Source organism: Pleurodeles waltl, chromosome 4_1 (genome assembly GCF_031143425.1).
Source record: "Pleurodeles waltl isolate 20211129_DDA chromosome 4_1, aPleWal1.hap1.20221129, whole genome shotgun sequence".
NCBI classification, from domain to species: domain Eukaryota; kingdom Metazoa; phylum Chordata; class Amphibia; order Caudata; family Salamandridae; genus Pleurodeles; species Pleurodeles waltl.
Genome location: NC_090442.1, coordinates 497,798,182 through 497,815,779, shown reverse-complemented (window position 1 = coordinate 497,815,779; position 17,598 = coordinate 497,798,182).

Here is a 17,598-nt window from a genome sequence, read left to right as displayed (position 1 = left end):
GTCATCCCTTGTTCTGGCGTGCTGTCCCACAGTGTTGACCTTGTCCACGATCCTTAGCCATAGCTCCATCTTCCTTGCAATGGATGTCTGTTGCACCTGTGATCCGAATATCTGTGGCTCTACCCAGATGATTTTCTCCACCATGACCCTTAGCTCCTCCTCTGAGAACCTGGGGTGTCATTGTGGTGCCATGGGTGTAGTGTGAGTGGTATGTGTGACGTGTGTGGGGTGATGTGTTGGGGTGTGTGCTGTGAGGTGCGTGGATGGTGTATGGGTGATGGTGTTCTGTGGCTCTGGTTCTGTGGGTGCTCTTGGTGTCTCTCTCTCAGTTGTAAATTTCTTTGAGTCGTAAAGGGTTGTGGGTAATGTGGGTGTGTGTTTTATAGTGGTGTGGGTGTGTGTTTGTGGTGTGTGTATGTGTGTCAGGTGTGTATAGTTTGAATTGTCCAATGTGGTGTTGTTTTGTAAGTGTGTGTGCGTGTATTTTGAGTGCGGCGGTATGTGCCGCCAATGGTTTACCGCGGTTGAATGTCCACCATCGTGATTCGTGGGTCAGAATATTGTGGGTGGAGTTCCATTGGCGTAACGGTGTGGGTTTTGGTACCGCCAGTTTATGACTGACCTTTGGGCTGGCGGACTTGTGTGTGTGTCTGTTTAGTGACGGACTTCTATGTGTGGGTCATAATACGGATAGCGGTTTCCTGCCGTGGTCGCGGTATGTTGGCACCAGTCAGCATGGTGGTAAGGGGCACGTACCGCCAATGTCATAATGAGGGCCAAATTGTTCCAAGTGCAGAGTTTGTAGTGCAACAATGAGTCACTGTGGTATCACGCAAACACGAGTCCTAGCCTCACAGCTGAACACCAATGTGCGAAATGCGTTTTTCTGGTTTACTCGGGTATGCACCTATTCCAGGCAGAATGCACCACTCTGGTCAGGGTGAGTAAGTTACACACCAAAGATAACCCGTGCTCACCCCTTGGTAACTTGGCACAGAGTAGTTAGGCTTATCCACAAAGGTCTCATGTAAGGCAATTGCACAACACACTCATACCAGTGACACAATAAATACACCACAAACGAGACTCCACACAGGAATATATGAAAATATATAGTATATTGTGAATAGACTCAAGTGACACAATCATAAATTCTACACAAATTATGCAAACACTGAGGTGGTACTCGTTATACTGACCCAACAAGAATCAGATAGACACACACTGTGGCATCTGGACATAACATGCAACAGTTAGTCTACAGCAGAAAACATGTGAGTAATCGTATATCATTCGTACTGTGCATACCATGCTGATAGTACTAGTTATTCTGATTGTAGGAGGCTGGCCTGGTTTGTAGTGGGTTCTTACACCTTATACCAGGTCCAGTTATCCCTTATTAGTGAAAGGTAGTAGTGTTTTAACAGCTTAGGCTGATAGAAGTAGCTGTAGCAGAGCAGCTTAGGCTGAACTAGGAGACATGCAAAGCTCCTGCAATTCCACTATAGTTACACAGTACTTATACACAAGTAAAGACAATACTCAGTGTTACCAAAAATAAAGATAGTTTATTTTAGTGACACAAGGCCAAAAAATATCTTAGAGCCAATACTCCTTCTGGAGGTAAGTAATATACACAATATATACACTAGACTCCAAAATATGGTAAGTAATTAGACATTGGATAGTGCAAACAATAGAAAATACTATAGAATGCAATAGGAAGAAATAGGTCTGTGGCAACACAAACCATATACTAAGAAAGTGGAATGTGAATCACAAATTCCCCCTAGACAAGTGTAGTGCGCAGAGAATCGCTGGGAGAGTAATAATACCACAAAAGTGAGTAACATACCCCACCCCAGAGCCAAGGAAAGGAGGAGTAAAGTACTGCAAGTTTCCTTAGAACACTCTACAAGTCGTGACTAGAGTTATTGCAAGAACCAAGCAAAAGTGCAAGCAGCAAATGGTGGATTCCTGGACCTGAAGACCTGTAAAGAGAGGAGAGCAAGTCTAGAAGTCGTAGAAGATTCCAGGAAGGACAGGAGCCCTTGCCATCCTAGAAGATGGTGCAAAAGAGGAGTCTCCGGTTGGAAGAAGACTGCAGAAGAGCACCAAGGAAGATGGCTGCGGGTTCCTGCATGATGCAATGGATGTCCCAAGTGGAGATGTTGGATGCAGCCTTGATTCAAGCAATGTCGCAGATTGCATCAAAGTAGCGCTGCCTGGACCCAGGAGGGACCTGGGGGCCTCAGCTCGGACTGAGGAGGCAGAGGGGGCTCCCAACACTAGAGGGAACCCACAGATGACCAGGCAGCACCCACGGAGGACCCAGGACACGGGGACAAAGAAGGTGCAAATTGCGGTTGTTGCAGCATTACAGAAGAAGGTCCCACGCTGCCGGAGAACAACTCAGCGAGTTGAGCGTCGCAGGATAGAGTGCTGGGGCCCTGGGCCAGGCTGTGCACAAAGGATTCTTGCAAGTAGTGCACAGAGGCCTCTGGATGTGAAGATGACATGGTGCACAGGGATACTGTCGCATATGGGAAAGGCAAGCTCTTTCCTCCTCCAAATTTGGACAACAGGACCTTAGGACAGTCTGTGTCGAAGGGGTCAACCACATGTGTTCCAAGGAGCACGCTCGTCGCCAGGAGAGGAGCCCAAGAGAAACGGTCTTCATCTTAGAAGGTGCCTACTGGAGCAGGGAAGTGACTCCGTCACTCCACAGGAGATTTCTTCGGTCCTTCTGGTGCAGGGTGAAGACCGGGAGTCCCCAGAGTGTGCACACCGTGGAAACTGTTGCAGTTGCTGACTGGAGCTGAAGTTGCAGAGTCAAAGTAGCCCTTCTAGGTACCTTGTTGCAGTTACAGAGGTTCCTGGAGCGGTCTGCGGTCGATCCAAGGTCAGACGATGAAGTAATAGTTGCAGAGGATTCCTGATGGAAACTTGCAAGCAGAATCTGAAGAAAACCCCACAGGAGAGACCCTAAATAGCTCTGAGAGGGGGATTGGCTACCTTTTCAGGTATGGATCTATCAGGAGGGGTCTCTGACGTCACCTGCTGGCACTGGCCACTCAGAGGTCTCTAGAGTGTCCCCACACCTTGGAAAACAAGATGACCGAAGTCTGGGACACACTGGAGGTCCTCTGGGCACCACCCCTGGGGTGATGGACAGGGGAGTGGTCACTCCCCTTTCCTTTTTCCAGTTTCGCGCCAGAGCAGGGACTGAGGGTCCCTGAACCAGTGTAGACTGGCTTATGCAAGGAGGGCACCATCTGTGCCCTTCAAAGCATTTCCAGAGGGTGTGGGAGGCTCCTTCTCCCTAGCCTGTAATACCTATTTCCAAAGGGAGAGGATGTAGAACCCTCCTCCAAAAGGAAATGCTTTGTTCTGTCTTCCTGTGATGGAGCTGCTCAGACCCCAAGAGGGCAGAACCCTGTCTGTGAGGTGGCAGCAGCTGTAGCTGCAATGCAAACCTCAGAGAGCTGGTTTGGAATAATGCTTACCAGAATATCCTGTGTCTTCGGTTGTTGCCTGTTGTCCGTGTTGACCATGGCGGTACTGGAACCGACCACCTCTGGTGCATGTATGGTAGACCATGGACTCCGAGTTTTCTCCATACCAACCCCCTCAGCCATGGGAGAATGTCCATATTGACAGCCTTGGGGATCTCGCCAGCCTAACGCCCGCCCTCCATACCATCCAGCCCTGCAAAAAAGGCCCCTGTGGAACACTTTTTTGAGCAACATTTGCACCTTGTTGAACGTGGAGTAAGTGGAGCAGAATCTGGAGAGTTCCTTAACAAAGGGGCCTCTGAAGAGCAGGCCTTCTGCCACCGGCCTCAGAGGTGACTAAGTCATTGAGTATAGGGTCTATCCTCATCAGAATAGACCTTCAACGCTCCATCGAAATGGCACAGTTGCTGTTGCCAACAGACAAATGGCTCTGTGCCCAAACAGTTAGGTCCTCTAGATCTACTGGAGAGTTGGACTCTTTGGCTTTGAATGCTAGCTCCAGTATTTTAGTCAGTGGTCAATCCATGTCCAGGAGCTTGTCCTGGCAGTTTTGCATGCTCTGTCAAGTCCCTTCTTGGGGTCCTTGGCATATTTTTTCATAAAGGTGACCATGGGCGGGTCTACCTCTAGAGTATATGCCACTTTGCTTGCCAAATCTGGTGTAGGGCATTCATTGTGCAGTCGCGCACGCACCTCTTTATCAAAACTCTGTTGGAGTTGAGCTTGAACATACTCCACCACCTCCGTAGAAGGCGCTCAATTGGATGCTCTGGGGTGGATTATATCCACCGGCTCAAAAGTCACTAACCGTAGGGTTTTAGACTGGACCCTTATCTTTTTACTAGGGCCTAGAATGTCCTCTTCATCGCTATCATCATCATATGAGGAGGAATCTGACCCCTGAGAATCTGCAACTGCTGAAGTGCGTGAAGGAGGAGGTCCTTACTGGGAGGGGGCACTATAATCATGCTCTGAGTCTTGCTTGCGCCTAAACTGCTCAGATGTATGTTTGGCTGGGCCTTAGATTTTGATGTTCCCTTTTTTGAAGGGGCAGTTTCATCGCCAATTGGAGGGAGCATAGGTTACCAGCCCTGTTGGCATGCAAAATCACTTGAATGGCATGTAAAAAGGCCCAAAACTTGAGCAAATGCCTTATTTACTGATTGCTGGACACTGTAAACCAGGGCCTCTCCCAAGCCCAGTTCAAACCGGGCACCATCTTCCTCAGAGTAGTATTCTATGTCAGCCTCGTAAGGCACCCATTGTGCCATTCTCTTAATTATAATAGCTTTCACAGCACAGTCAAGAGATCAGAAGAGAGAGTGGGACCCATGTCAGGCTTATTATTTTGTGCCTGAATTAAAGCGTGGAGGGAGCTGCCTGGTTACACTCTAGGCCAAGCCTTCGTTCGTTTTACAAACTTGTAATCACCAGACAGGGCGTGAGGGGAGCAATACACAAAGATCTTGTCACCATGGCAACAGTAGGGGCTGAGCGATGTGCAGAGAAACTGACGCATGCTTCGTTTGTCAATTTGAACGCTCATCGGTAACTCTGCACATGTGCTGAGTGGTGTATTTAATTGCCATAGAAATATGACTGCACGCATCACGAAGACGCGCGTAATCTGCTCCCCACTCCCGCTGCACAGAGGTCAGAGCGTCAGAAGATTACTGCTCTGAGAATCGGGACAAGCGTAGTATTGTGTGTTAATTCAAACATTCTGTCAAAGTGCTGATCAGATAACCCTTATGCCCTTGTAACGGGAGAGAAATCAAGAATATTATAGTGCATAAAAAAATGGGAAAATAACTTATCTGGCTGTGAAGCATCAAAGAAAGAGGACACAAAATGGTGGTATCTATGTTTATGTGGGGTGATTGCATACTATTGGAGCATGTGATATGAGATTTGCTGGGTAATGTAGTAAGTTGTTTTGCTTAATGTGATTGGCTGCTAAAAATGTATAAGTAAAGAAAGAGAAGCATAAACTGAGCCTTTGGTCCTGACATAGAATTGAAGTACCAACCACCCGCAGGCCAGCGTGGGACAGCGTTCTGGCTCTCCCTTCTTTTCCCTGTTCACTGGTAGGGCACCTGGTAAGAACAATCCCTGTCCTTGGAGATTCGAGCAACAAGGAAGAGGGCCCTTGGGGAGGAAGGCAAATTCTTGTTCATGATGTGGTTCATGGAGTAGGCCTTCGGCTCTGGTCCTGGGCCTGTCTCTCCCACCAGCAGTACTGCAGCCTTTTACAGCAAGAAGATTGAGCATCCTCATGGGGGAATGCAGCCCTGCCCACCATTTTAAGTCAGCAGAGGTCTTCTGCTCCACGCTGGCACCTGCCTGGTGAAATCCTTCACACCTGTGGCACGGCTCTCTCAGTGGAGGGAATGGCTGGAGGCAAAAGAGCATGGCAAAGCCCAGGCAGAGTGCCCCTCCGGTTAGAAGGGTGGTTGGAAGTGTGTGATATTCTACGTTCTTCCAGAGCCAGAATATCTGTATTGCTCACCACTGGCTAGGGAAAAATACAGGGTTCACTAGTGGAGCGCTCACAAGGCACAACTTGTGGGTGACTTTGGTGGCCGGACTCAGGGTCCCACAGCCAGTTCCGGGGCAGCCTGGTCCCAGGAAAATACTTGGGGGGACACAGGTCAAGCAGGTAGGCCAGCACACAACAAAACAAGAGGTTCAAATGGCTGTCCCTCGTGACAATGTCACAGTGCCTTTGTAGAACAGAGTCAAGGAGCAGCTGGCAGCAGGGCAACAAACAGAAAAGCCATCCAGTGTCTCCTTTATGCCAACCCGCAGCAGCAGCAGGTAGCACAGCAACAACAGAAGAGCAGTCTAAATGAGTTATTTGTACAGTCCAGCAGTCCTTCTGACAGAAGTTCAGTCCCAGTTACCAAAAGTGCTCTAAAAATCATAGACCCAGAGCCCCTGTACTTATGCTTGAAAAATGCCTGTGTTCAAGAGGTAGCTTCAAAAGATCCATTTCAAGTCAAGCACAACACCCTTTCAACCCAGCCCTGTCTCCAGACATCAGTAGGGGGTAATCAGCCTATTGTGTGAGGACAGTACACAGCCTTTCCAGATATAGGTGGTCATTACAACCCTGGTGGACGGTGATAAAGCATCGGTAAGACCACCAACAGGCCGGCGGATTTTTTTTAGCAATTACGACCGTGGCGGAAACCGCCAACAAAGACAGCCACTTTAACACTCCAACCGCCACAGCGGTACAAACAAACAGGTTGGCGGTCACCGCCAACAGACAGGCGGAGGACAATGTACCGCCCACAGTATCACAACAGGCCAATCCGCCACCTTTTCCGGGGTGGATTCAGCGCGGATAAAAACACGGCGGAAACAGGAATACTGAAGGAAACACGCTCACCTCTACACACCCCACGAGGAACGAGGACACCATGGGTCCGGAACTCCAAATTTTACCTGCAATAGTCTTCCTGCTCCTCTACCAGGAGCACGAACGCCAGCGGCGAAGACCATGGTGAGTACTGCACCTACAACACAGGGGAGGGGGAGGGAAAAAACAGGGACATACACATGCAACACCCCCACCCTCACCCACTACAACACACACACTAATGCATATCAATACATCACAGTTACACCCCCAAACCCCCCGGAAGAATGCAAAGACAATAGAAAATGAGTGTAACCATTGTAATATATTAACAGCAAGTAGGCAGAAATATATATATACACCATGTACAAAATATATACCAAGCATAGTAGTCCAGGTAGTGCTCTAATAAAGTCCATGGAACACTGGGACCACACGGTATGGGCGAGGCCCACACAAGATCCCTGACCATGACGGAGAGAACACTGCAGGGGCATCAGAGAGCAACTAAACAGGCACCTCAGTGGGAGGGAAAGGGGGGGCACCTCAGCCGCTTGAGTGCACAACGCCAAATCCACGAGGGGGCCACATGCCCACTGTTCCATCATGGGGAGTGCAAAGCCACAGTCTCTCAAGTCTCTACAGTGGGTGAGTTGCCCACTGTTCCATCCTGGGGAGTGCAAAGCCACAGTCTCTCAAGTCTCTACAGTGGGTGGGTTGCCCACTGTTCAATCCTGGGGAGTGCAAAGCCACAGTCTCTCAAGTCTCTACAGTGGGTAGTTTGCCCACTGTTCAATCCTGGGGAGTGCAAAGCCACAGTCTCACAAGTCTCTACAGTGGGTGGCTTGCCCACTGTTCAATCCTGGGGAGTGCAAAGCCACAGTCTCTCAAGTCTCTACAGTGGGTGGTTTGCCCACTGTTTAATCCTGGGGAGTGGAAAGCCACAGTCTCTCAAGTGGATGACAGTCTCCACTGGTTCTGGAGGGGGCTTTGTGCCCAGAGTGCTTCATCCTGCCAAGGACAGAGGTAGTGGATGACAGTCTCCACTGGTTCTGGAGGGGGCTTTGTGCCCAGAGTGCATCATTCACCCTGTGACGGACTCAGTTGCGTCAGTGCCCTTGCCGCTCATGGGCCAGTGGTGCTTGAGACAGCGGTGCCCTGTTCAGCGGTGTTTGAGATGGCGGTGCCTTGTGCAGCGGTGCTTGAGACGGCGGTGCCCTGTTCAGCGGTGCTTGAGACGGCGGTGCCCTGTTCAGCGGTGCTTGAGACGGCGGTGCCCTGTCCAGCGGTGCTTGAAGCGGCGGTCTCCATTGCAGGGACTCAGCTGCTGGCGGTCCTTCATGGCCCAGCGGGGCTTTTTCTGGCGGTCCTTCATGTCCCAGCGGGGCTTTTGCTGATGGTCCTTCATGGCCCAGCGGGGCTTTAACTAGCGGTCCTTCATGGCCCAGCGGGGCTTTTGCTTGCGGTCCTTCATGGCCCAGCGGGGCTTTTGCTGGCGGTACTTCATGGCCCAGCGGGGCTTGTGCTGGCGGTGGCCTCCTGGGCAGGTGGGCTGGTGCTGGCGGGTCTGTCCTGGGCAGGTGGGCTGGTGCAGGCGGGCCTGTCCTGGGCAGGTGGGCTGGTGCTAGCGGGCCTGTCCTGGACAGGTGGGCTGGTGCTGGCAGTCCTGTCCTGGGCAGCTGGGCTTGTGCTGGCGGTCCTGTCCTGGGCAGCTGGGCTGGTGCTGGTGGTCCTGTCCTGGGCAGCTGGGCTGGTGCTGGCGGTGCTGGAGGTCCTGTCCTGGGCAGCTGGGCTGGTGGTCCTGTCCTGGGCAGCTGGGCTGGTGCTGGCAGTCCTGTCCTGGGCAGGTGGGCTTGTGCTGGAGGTGGCCTCCTGGGCAGCGGGGATGATGGCGGTCTTCTCTGCTGTGCTGCTCTTCCCAGACTTGTCGGGTTTCTTGTGGCCCTTCCCCACCTTGGAAGGTGTCACAGCTGACTCCACACTCTCACCGGGACCCCTGGGAGTGGCTTTGGTGGCTGGAGTCTCCCCCCCTCTCCTGCCGGGCACTGGCCAACTTCTGATGCTTCACAGGTCGGGGACTGTCTGTGCTGTGGCTCCGTGCCACACTGGCTGCCCTGGTGGCCGGTGCACTCCAGATTCCGGTGACTACAGGCACTACTGGTCCCGGAGATGTTGTGGCTGAGGTGCTAGTTCGGGACCTAGGAGACGGACGGGGTGGAGGAGGTGTGGGAAAGAGGTCAAGGTTGGACAGGAAAAGTTTTTTTTGACACACTGGGACGGGTAGCTGGAGGGGGTTTGGGAGTGGAGGAAGAGGTGGTGGTTGTAGGAGGTGTTCGTTTGCTGACTTTGGGTGAAGGTGCATGCGCTGGAGGCTGTCGTGAGGTGAATGGCTGTTGGGTGGGTGTGTGCCTGCGTTTGTGTATCTTGGGAGGGTGCGTCACAGACACACTGGGAGAGGACACAGGGGACGTGTGAATGGTAGTGGGGATGGTGACTGCACGTGAGCGGGGTGTGGTGGTGGGTGTGCTGAGAGGGACGTAGTGGCTGTAGAGGTAGTGCATGCAGGTGTGAGTGTAAACGAGACTGGAAGGGAGGAGGGAAACGAGGAGGAGGGGGACACAGTGGAGGCAGTGGATGTTGGTGTTTCTGAATGTGTGTGATGCTTGCGTGAGTGCCTGTGGGATGTGTGGTGCTTATGTGTGCCTGAGCTTCCCTTGTGTGTTGACGTGTGTGCATGCTGGTCTGTAGGTGTGCTTGGGACAGGCTGCGGTACAGGGGATTGGGTCTGGGTGGAGGAAGTTGGAGGGGGGAGGCTAGACACAGGGACAATGGCTGCCATCAGTGCTGAGGCCAGAGTCTGAAAAGCTCGCTGAAGGGCCGCCTGACCAGAATGAATGCCCTCCAGGAATGCATTGGTTTGTTGCAACTGTCTTTCTACACCCTAGATGGCATTCAAAATGGTAGACTGCCCAACAGTGAGGGACCTGAGGAGGTCAATGGCCTCCTCACTGAGGGCAGCAGGGGTGACTGGGGCAGGGCCTGAGGTGCCTGGGGCGAAGGTGATGCCCACCCTCCCGGGTGAGCAGGCACGGGGCAAAGGCTGAGGGGCTGCTGGGAGGGCAGTGCTGGAAGGGAGGGTGGCAGCTGTACCTGTAGATGGGGGTGGCACAGATGTTGCCGCCACCACAAGGGAGCTCCCATCAGAGGACGAGTCCATGTCACTGGTCTCAGCTCCTGTCCCTGCCGTGGAGCTCCGTCCGACTGGTGAAGTCCGAGTCCGTAGTGTGGCCCTCCATGGCCATGTGGGATGCAGCCCCCTGGTGCTCCGGTGCCACTGCTCCTCCGCCTGATGATGCTAATGCACACAAGAACAGGGAGACCACAAAAAGGGGGACAACGACAGAAGAAAGACATGTTGAGTGCAGGCATTACCGCTACCGTTGGCGGACACGACAGACACAGAAGCCCCCTGCACTACGCCGCGCTCTTGGGCTCCACTGTTCAATTCCTGGGAAATGGCCTTCAAGGCTATGGACGACATCTGCACACATAGATGACACAGGGGCATGATTAGGTGTACTTGGCACTCTACAGAGGTGGGGTGCCACATGGCCTGCCTTACGGATGGACCTTACCTACGGAACTCGCCCTGGCCTAGGGAAACCCACAGCCCACCTCCCCCACCCAGACCCCTCCACTGCGCGCAAAGTCAGCAGAATGAGAGTGTACTCACCCCCTTGTGGCTGCTGTGATGCCCTCAAGCGCCCATCCAACTCCGGGTAGGCCACCGCCAGGATCCTGAACATCAGGGGGGTCATGGTGTGACGGGCACCCCCCCATGTTGGGAGGCCATCCCCAGCTGAGCCTCTGCCGTCTTCTTGCTCCAGTAGTGAATGTCCTCCCATCTTTTCTGGCAGTGGGTGCTCCGTCTGTGGTAGACCCCCAGGGTCCGGACGTCCTTGGCGATGGCACGCCAAATATGTTTTTTCTGGTGGGCGCTGACCTACGTGAAATGTACAGGGGGAAGAGTAAGTTATTACCAACTGCACCGTCAAAGTAATTGGCCCCATCCCTACCCTTGCCATGTGGCACATGCATTCACCGTTGTTTCATGCACGCTGGGGAGGACCTCATCCACGAGTTTCTCCAACTCCTCCAATGTGAAGGCAGGGGCCCTTTCCCCAGACACTCGAGCCATTGTCTCTTCCAGACCGAGGTCACAGCAGCACTTGCAGTGTAGGTCCTCTCCTGTCGAAGATCAGGTATCGAGCGATTGAACAGATAGAAAATGGCGGTCACGTCCACAGCGGTGCGTACCGTCACCACCGGCGTACATCATCATTGGCTCCTGGGACCCATAGGGTCCAATGTTAACCAATGCAGCATTGCGCCGCGGTCTTCGACCGCCTACCGCAACGGTGTACAACGCCAGCGCAGTTACCTCACATCCCATTGTCCCACTTCAGGGGCCCATTGAAATTGCCATTGATGGGACCCATGTGGCTTTGGTACCCCCCCACAGGAGTGAACAGGTGTACAGAAACCGGAAGAGTTATCATTCAATGAATGTACAGATGGTATGTTTGGCAGACCAGTGCATCTCCCATGTGAATGCCATGTTCCCTGGCTCAGTGCATGATGCCTACATCCTGCAGAATAGCAGCATCCCTTATGTGATGGGCCAGCTCCAGAGGCACTGTGTGTGGCTATTAGGTGAGCACCTGGAAGCAAGACAGTGGGAATGGTTGTCTGGGTCTGGGGATATCCCTACAAGTTAGTGCGTGTCTAACAGTTGTCCCTCGCCATTTGCAGGTGACTCTGGTTACCCCAATCTGTCATGGCTACTGCCCCCAGCGAGGAATCCCAGGACAAGGGCAGAGGAACGCTACAATGAGGCCCATGGGCAAACTAGGAGGATGATCGAGCGGACCTTCGGCCTCCTGAAGGCCAGGTTCCGGTGCCTCCATATGACAGATGGATCCCTATTCTACTCACCAAAGAAGGTGTGCCAGATCATCGTGGCCTGCTGTATGCTTCACAACTTGGCTTTGCGACGACAGGTGCCTTTTCTGCAGGAGGATGGTCCAGATGGCGGTGTTGTGGCAGCTGTGGAGCTTGTGGACAGTGAAGACGAGGAAGCAGAGGGAGAAGACATGAACAACAGGGACTCAGTGATCCAGCAATATTTCCAGTGAGACACAGGTAAGAGTACAGACCTGCCTACTACATGTACTTTAACACTACTACCTCTCTACTGTCTGTCGTTTTCACCCAGTGTATGGTCACTGAGTTGTCACTTTCCCTTACCATTTCACAGATGTGGGTCCCACTGTGTGACATATGCTTAGATTCCTCATGGACTAGAGCTGTGTGACATAGGTATGTTGACATTACAATTGAAAGAGCATTTTGTCACTGTAATTGCTAATACTCTATTTTGAAATCACAAACAGACTCCAGATTGTTTTGTGCTTTAAGTGTGTTTATTTGAGTGCTCAATATTGGAGGGGGTAGTAAAATGGTGAGGGGTGATGGCAGAGGAATGTCCATGGCAGAGTCAAGTCTATTAGTTTCACAGGTGCATTGCCCATATGGGCATAGGAAGTGGAGCTGGGGCAGTTTAAGGATGGACAGGGTGACAAAGAGGGACAGTAGGATGACAATCAGGGTGGTCTCATTTCTTGGCGGGGGTCTTGGCATCGTGCTCTGTCTTGTTCCTGGATCTCAGGGACCGTTTGCGGGGTGGTTCTCCCTCTGCAGGGGGTGGGATGCTGGTGTGGTGGTCCTGTGGCGGGGCGTCCTGTCCACTAGCGCCGGCGGAGGTAGTGGGCAGTTCATCGTCCATGCTAGTGTCAGGGGCCCCTTGTAGTGCCACAGTGTCCCTCCTGGTGTTCACGAGTTCCTTCAGCACCCCTACGATGGTGCCCAGGGTGGAGCTGATGGTTCTGAGTTCCTCCCTGAAGCCCATATACTGTTCCTCCTGCAGGCGCTGGATCTCCTGAAACTTGGCCAGTACCGTTGCCATTGTCTCCTGGGAGTGGTGGTAGGCTCCCATGATGGAGGAGAGGGCCTCGTGGAGAGTGGGTTCCCTTGGCCTGTCCGCCCCTGTCGCACAGCGGTCCTCCCAGTTCCCCTGTGTTCCTGGGCCTCCATCCCCTGGACCATGTGCCCACTGCCACTGCCACTGCCCTCAGGTCCCTGTTGTTGTTGCGGTGGTGGATTAGCCTGGGGACGGAGGTATGGGCCCGCTGGGTGGGTGCTGTGCTGGTGTTTCCAGAGGGGGGATGGTCTGTAGTGGCCTGTGACTGTGTGAGGGGAACCGACTGTCCTGAGGTCCCCGATGGGCCGGGTTGGTCATTTAGATCCAGTTGGACAGAGCTGCTGTCATCACTGTGGGCCTCTTCTGTTGGTGGTGTGGACATGTGTGGACCCTCCTGTCCGGTGACATTGGGTAGGGGTCCTGCAGGGGGTTAAAAGGATGTTTATTACATCTGTGTGTGACATGGTGTGCAATGGGTGGGTGACTGTGTACCCCAGTGCTTGCATTCCTGTGTGGGACCTTGTGTGATGATGGTTTAGGGGTTTGTATGGGTATGTGCAGTGGGCATGCTTTAGTGATGGGTGTCCATGCTTTTTTGTTGCATGCAGGGCTTGGTGTTGGGATGGGTGGTTTGTGATGTTGGGACATATGTGATGTGTTGGAGTGCTGGGGGTGAGGGTGGGGGTATGGTATGGCATGCAGGTAAGGTGGGGGATGTAATAGTTAAGATTTGTCTTACCGGAGTCCATTCCACCACCTACTCCTGCGAGGCCCTCAGGATGCAGAATCGCCAAGACCTGCTCCTCCCATGTTGTTAGTTGTGGGTGAGGAGGTGGGGGTCCGCCGCCAGCCCGCTGAACCGCCAGGTAGTGTCTTGGGACCACGGAACGCACCTTCCCCCGAAGGTCATTCCACCTCTTCCTGATGTCATCCCAATTTCTTGGGTGCTGTCCCACTGCGTTGACCCTGTCCACTATTCTTCGCCATAGCTCCATCTTCCTTGCAATTGAGGTGTGCTGCACCTGTGATCCGAATAGCTGTGGCTCTACCCGGACGATTTCCTCCACCATGACCCTGAGCTCCGCCTCCGAGAACCTGGGGTGTCTTTGCCGTGCCATGGGGTGGTGTATGTGATTTGTGGGGTGGAGTGTGTGGTGATAAGTGTGCTGATATGTAGTGGGGTGTTGTGTGAGGTGCGTGGAAGTTCTGTGGCTGATGGTGTTGTGTGCCTGTGGATGCTGTTCTTGCTGGTGCTGTCTCTCTCTGGCCTTCTTTCGGAATTTTTGGTAGTAGGGGTTTGTGGGTGATGTGGGTGTGTGTTTTATATTGTATTGGGTGTGTGGGAGTGGTGTGTGTATGTGTATCAGGTGTGTGTATTTCGAATTGTCCAATGTGGTTGTGTTTTGTAAATGTGTGTGTATTTTGAGCGCGGTGGTGTGTACCGCCAATGGAATATCGCGGTTGAGAGACCACTGCGTGGATTCGTGGGTCGTGATAGTGTGGGTGGATTTCTGGTGGCGTGACGGTGGAGGTTTTGTTTTCGCCAGTTTATCACTGACCTTTGGTGTGGCGGAGTTGTGTGGGTGTCTAGATTTTGGCGGATTCTGAACTGTGCGTCATAATAGCTGTGGTGGAATTCCGCGGTCGTGGCGGTGTGTTGGCGGTCTTCTGCACGGCGGTAAGCGGCTTTTACCAGCAATGTTGTAATGAGGGCCATAATGTGTGAACGACCATCCCTATCCCAAGCCCAGAATGACTATCAGTATTCAGATGCCTCCTCTGTCATATCCAGCCCCTCTTGTGTGATTGCTGTCTGTAAAGTATGCACCACTCTTCCCCAGACGTCGATTGGAGTCATAGTGCAAAGCACTAGAGTTATAAGCACAGAGAAATACCCACTTTCTAAAAGTGGCATTTCTAAAGTAGTATTGTAAAATCAACCTACACCAGTAAGCCAGATTTCTCACTACCATTCCAAACATACCAAATATGCCCATGCTACTCCTTACAGACCAGAAATTACCACTTAGAGATATGTAAGGGAATTTCCAATGCAACCCTATGAGAGGAGTGGCACTCACAGTATTGAAAAATGAAAAAAGTCTGTTGGTCACTACTAGGACGTGTAAAACACAGAAATATATGTCCTACCTTTTACATACACAGCAGTCTGCCCATAGGGATAATCTATGGCCTACCGTAGGGGTAACTTAGGTGTAGTAAAACGTAACTAGCCCTTGGCAAGTAGTTTGACTTGCCAAGTCAATGTGGCAGTAAACTGCGCACGCAGGCACTGCAGTGGCAGGCCTGAGAGAAGTTTGAAAGTCTCCTTCTGTGGGTGGCACAATCTGCATTGTTGTCCCATTAGTAGCATTTAATTTATGGGGAGAGAGCTCGTGCACTTTAGCATTATTTAGCAGTGGTTAGGTGCCCAGGGTCCTAAAGCCAACAGAAAGAGAGTCAGACTAATAGGAGGAAAAAGGCAAAAGGTTTGGGGATAACCCTGCCAAAATAACTATTTCCAACACCTTCCTTATTGACATTTACGGACTGCTTATGGATGACTTATTAATATTTAAATAGATGTTTTAGGCCTGTCAAAAAGGATTATTTTGGAGGTCGAATTTGCTTTGTTAAAGCTGCTTACCCAGGCTACAGTGGTAGGCCTGCAGTCATCTTTGTCATCTCTCATTAATGGTGGCATCATGGGTGCTGCAGTCCAATAGTGACATTTAATGTGCAGACCCTGTGTATACTTTGCACCATATATAGGGTGCTCATAAGTAAGTTTAATATAGCAAATAGGAGTATAGACAATTTTGACATGTTTTAGGGGTCAGAGCTCGTGCACTTGGACCTGGTTAGCAGAGAGCCAATGCAGAGTCAAAACACATAGCGGCATAAGTAAAAAAGTGGGGGTGATCTTGCAAAAAAAAGCTCTTTTCTACAACTATGCACAGTTAATCTCAAATATCAAAGTCAGTAGTTTGTGTATAGATCCTTGGATGTCTACTTCAAGAGTTTGTCTCCTTACTAATATCTTCTGAATAACACATTGCACACTGCCCCCATACAATGGCATCCAAAGGATTTTGTACACACGTAGGCTGCTTGTTTCCAATAAATTAAGGCATCCTCTGGCCATTATGGCTATCATTGCAATTACCTGGATTTAAGGGTTGGTAATACTGCATGTGGTATTATTGATACCTGCTATTTCTGTAACACTGCACCACAGCATTTCAAGCTATCACATGTTCACCCCCACAGCCCACTTGGCAGTGCTTGTAGACATGCAGGAAGTTATGCCTCCATTCTCACAAGTAAGTCAGCAAATGCATGCTTTTTTATCAGGGACAAAGTTTTCCAGGCATGATCTGAAGGTTTTGTCCCTAGCAAGACATGTAGGTTTGCCACAAATGGTGATACCAGTGCAGGAATTCCACGTCACTTTTGAATCCTAATGGGACCAGTAACTCCTATACCTGTCCTCATTGGGATTTCTGGGCCATTCATAATGATGTCCTATGTGGGCCGCAAGCTTGTTTGTTAAAAACAACAAACTGTCCCTTAGCATATGGCTAGTGCCTGCATTGACCAATATAACACTAGCTCCAATAAATCATACAGTAAAGAATGTTCACACAAGCTGCCAAACCAACCAGTCCACCTGACACACATAGGTGGTCATTATGATTTGGCAGTCTTCGTGCGTCTGAGTGTCTGTGTGCGTGTGCATGTATGCGGGGAGGGGGATGTACCTGTACGGGGTGGGGGGCACAGTACCTGGAGGAGGTTGGGGGGTTTTGTGGTTGCTGGGGGAGTCGTCTACTGGTGACAGGGAAGATATTCCATGTCACAGGTAGCCTTTCCGCCAGAGTTTTCTTGGCGGTGCTACTGCCGCAGAGACCCTGGTGGAAAGGAAGCTCCTAATACTGCTGGTGGTCTTCTGTGGACCGCCGAGTCGGAGATGCTCATCTCCGGCCCAGCGAGTCTGCCCACCATGGCAGTATGAGTGGAGATGTGGCGGGTTGGCAGAGGCCCAGGCGCCACACTCATAATGTGGCAGTGAAACTGCCACCTTTGTCCTGGTGGTCAGGAGACCGCCAGGGTCATAATGACCACCATAATGTCCTGTCTCAAATGTCCACCTTTATATTCCATACAGACTACACAATCTATGTTATACATGGAGAAAACACAGCAGGATGTAATCCAGATTCGAAGATGGACTATCCAAAGGCTAGAGAAACATGAATAGCAACAGCAAAATAAAGTTACTTAGGTGGTCATTATGAACATTGCGGGAAAGACCGCCGACTGCCGTGGCGGCGGTGAACAGAATCCCTCCGGCGCTGGTGAATGGAAACCCGCCATACAATGAACAAAAAACCCAACCTCGCCAAACATTCCCACAGTACCACTCCCCACCAGGACCCTGTCGGCGGGAATCCCAGCCCACCCCACCCCGCCACCGCCAAGCACACCCACATCCCGCCCTCCAAATAATGATGCACAAATCACCTCAGCGGACAGTGGAGGCCGGACGACCATTGGCGGCTGCGACCGCCACAGGCGGCAAGTGGGCCCAACAGCAACCATTGCACATATTGGCTAGGCTTAGCACCCACACACCTGAAACATGTCCAGAACACCATAAAACACCCACAGGCACCCCC